Source organism: Lycium barbarum, chromosome 1 (genome assembly GCF_019175385.1).
Source record: "Lycium barbarum isolate Lr01 chromosome 1, ASM1917538v2, whole genome shotgun sequence".
Classification (NCBI taxonomy): Eukaryota; Viridiplantae; Streptophyta; class Magnoliopsida; order Solanales; family Solanaceae; genus Lycium; species Lycium barbarum.
The window spans coordinates 134,508,735-134,512,722 of NC_083337.1; positions in this window are offsets into that span (position 1 = coordinate 134,508,735).

A 3,988-nucleotide genomic window follows, 5' to 3' on the forward strand; every position below is an offset into this window, starting at 1 on the left:
AATAATACATCTATATTTTAGAAAATTTTTAATTTATCAATTCAAACTAATCTTCATAATATTATCCTTCACCAATCACCAATAGTTCTTGACGTGTTTAGAAAAAATATTTTCTAATTTAAATTACAACTGTACTTAATTATAGGAATCCTCCCCATACAATAGGAAAACTTAAATTTCAAAAGCTTTTGGAATCCATTTACTATGAAAATAGGAGTCAATATTACCATTTAAAGGAGTATTCTTGACTATATATTAGATCCAAGAATATCAATTAATTATATTTCTCCAATCAACTACACTAAATTAGGTGAGTTCGTTTAATAATGCCAACTAATTTCTTTTTAAAATTGATACAAATAAAATTTGTTGCCAAGTGGCTTGTTCATATTACGTCATTTGACTTAATATTAAGCTAGACTGTCTCCTTTTATTATAATATAGATATATAGATATGCATGCTATTACTAGCTAGCACTTGAGTAAGGTAAAGTAGAGTTATAGTTATTACAATCCGAGATAAAAGAAGGTTGTCTAAGCCAAACAAAATTAGTTCCAGTCTTGGTCTGCACTAAGACTTTTTGTCTAAGTGCTTCTTCTTCGTCCCTTTTGTTTTTTTTACTTCCATTTATGTGAAATGAAATTTTTCCCCAACTTACTATTTCGTCTTTGTGTCATATCCTGCCACTCTTGTAAACTTCATATAACACTATCATGGATATTTAAAGAGTCGACTGGAGTTAATTCCTCGAATGGTTATCTAAATTACGAAATTATTTAATAAAACAATCCAAGTATTTATATATCTCCTATAGAATATATAATTCAAGTTAAAACTCCACCTATTGGCGATCATTATTTTATTTAATTAACCCAATCTGAAAAGTTACTGTACCGAAGACCCTAACCCAAATGAAAATGGGTCTTCTATTACTTTTTTTAAAGCACGAACCTTCATACAATATATGGAATTTCAAAATAACTCTTGTTTCATCACCGATATGGAACAAAATATTCTGAATTTAATAAATATAAAATAGGAATGAAGTTAGTTGTATACCATACTTGAGGATAAAAATATCCTAAAAATATTGTCAATATAACAATGTTTCTGATATTGACATTAGTTGAATTTCTTAGTTTATGTAATTTTCATATTATTTGATTAACATTAAAATACGTACTGCTTTTTATGGTAAAAGTCAATCATTTCTCTTGCATAAAAATGGTAATTTATAAAGGGCAATTGGGATGAAAAAAGAATTCTTTGAATCGTGGTGAGTTTTCTATACGTTTTATCATAATGAATTGTTTATTTGCTTATTCTAATGAAGTGTTATAGATTTTTGCAGAACAAGGCTTCACTTGAGAGGTCAAAGCTAAAAGAGATGTTCCCTCTATCAAATTGAAGTACTTTGTTAGGTTATTACCTTTCCCCCCTTATTTTTAGATAATGTCAATTGAGTTACAGATTGGAAAGTGATGTAACAAAGTGATGCCGTCATCTATATGTATTCTTTAATAGTATATTATAATAGAAGATTTATTTTGATTCGGGTTTGGATTTTGAATATAGTAACTTCTTAAAATAGGTTTAATGGAATGGGTGCCAACAGGTGGAATTTTGACTTGGGTATAGCTGAGAATATGAGTATGTTCGAAAGATTTTGTCGTCATAAATAATATAAAAAGTTACTTTCGGAGTAATTTTCATAATTTGGATAATCACTGAAGGAATTAACTTAATTAATTAATATTTCTTTGACTACCTCTTTTAATATATGGGATAAATTCGAAATTAACACCCAGTGTGGGTGATCATATTATTCCATCAACAAAGCGATTACATCAGGTTGGACTAGTAATATGTTTTGTCCATTACAGTGTGACAGGGACAGCCTTACTCACCCTGTTATAGACTAGTTTACAGATCTCTCTATAACAGAATCCGCACTAAGTTTTTCAGATCTAAACCGTTTCTTTTAGTCAGTGGCGAATCCAGGATGTTTGGCTTGTGGGTGCTCACTTTTTTTAATATAAAGTTAATGCAAATCACATAATATAAGTGCACAACTATTTAACCGTGATAATTTAAAAAGTTAACGAGAAAGTTACGATAAAATTACCTTAAAAAAAAAAGGCTTTTCACCTTTTTGAAAAAAAATGATTAGCTTGAAGGATTTCTTGCCCAAATTGCCAACTTTTCTCAAGAAAAAATAAGAAAAATGATTGTACAATGATTTTTATCTTTTTCTGTGTCACAAGGAAATTACGTACATGTAAAAGGGAATTAAAAACTAAACATATAAGGAAACAAACAAAGTAAAAAAGGAAGAAGAGAGAAGACCCTATTGGAAAAAAAATAGGGAAGATAATAGTGACACTAAGATTCGAACCCACGAACTTCCATAGATACAATCCTCAAGTCAGCTTCTCGACCAAAGCACCCACTACGCCTTTTGTTCACTGGGTGCTATTGCTTTAATATATACCATTTTCCATCCGTTTCTATACAGATATATCTAATTTATGTCGGGGTTAATGGGTGCTTGAGCACTCGGAAGGCCATGTGTGGGACCGCCCCTGATTTTAGTTATTTTTACTTGTCTATAAGATCATTTTACCTATAAAATCAACAACCAACTTTATAAGAGTAAGCTCTTTGTAAAATTATCCCCTATATAACAGCTATTTTTTTCTTTTGCTAATTTAATAATTAATCATCTTTATAAAAATAGAATATCTATAATTACCAATAATAAGTATAAAGATTTAGACCAAATATTTAATTTGATACTTTAATATACTATATTCATGACAAAATATTACATATAAATAAATATTTGTAATCTAAAAATATCATTGTCTTCTATTTTTATTTATAAAATATTTTTCAAACAAAAAAACAAGTGTTATACCATCACTAAGAAATTGGAAACAAGCTACAATTATCAATTTCTTCCATCAATCTTGAAAGAATGTAATTTTCAAATAGATTTAAAATGTGTGCCTTAGAGCTTAAAACTTTATACATTTGATGAATTATTGAACTTTTATTGACTTTCTTTAATGCTAAGTTAGTGAAGTATGCATATCTTTTGTCACGACCCAACTAGAGGGCCATGACGGGTACCTGGATCTAACCTACCGAGCACCACTTCTCCATTCATCATCTGCCTCATCTCGAATGAATACAATTCTCAAAGCAAAACGTAATATGAAACGATCTTTAATTACCCTTCAAACATATATATATATATATATATATATACACGCCCACGAGGCTACAAAATAATATACAGAATATACACTAAGGAGACCATAAGACATCTAATACCCACATATGTCTACGAGCCTCTAACTAAAGTGCTGGAAATCATAGCGACGAGACAGGACCCCGCCATGCCCTATATATGTACAAAAAATAATATACCTATAAGCTGCAACTCCGGAGTAGTGGAGTGCCCCTATATATCTGCTGACAAGCTTCTAGGGATCTGGACTGTCTCCCTGTCTACCTGCGGGCATGAACGCAGCGTCCACAAAAGAAAGGACGTCAATACGAACAATGTACTGAGTATGTAAGGCATATATAAATACATGACAAAGAACTAAAGAACATGATATAAAGAAATATCCAGTAACTGATTGCCTCTTAAGGCGGACCTATGCATGCTAACTTTTACTCTTAAAACAACAACATAACACACACATATACATGTATACGTAAACTGTCTGAGTCATATATCATCATTAGCCCGCGTCCGGGGTAATCATCTCACGCCGCCCACTAGTGGTGACTGCCCGACCAACTAGGCCCGGTGTAATCATCATCATAAGCCGCCCACTACGCCCATCGCAGTGGTGTCTGCCCGGCCAACTAGGCCCCGTGTAATCATCATCATAACATAAAGCATGCATGAGAGCCCAAATAAAGCGACAACTTTGTCAGAGTGACGTAAGGTCGATAACCTCTGATTATATTATG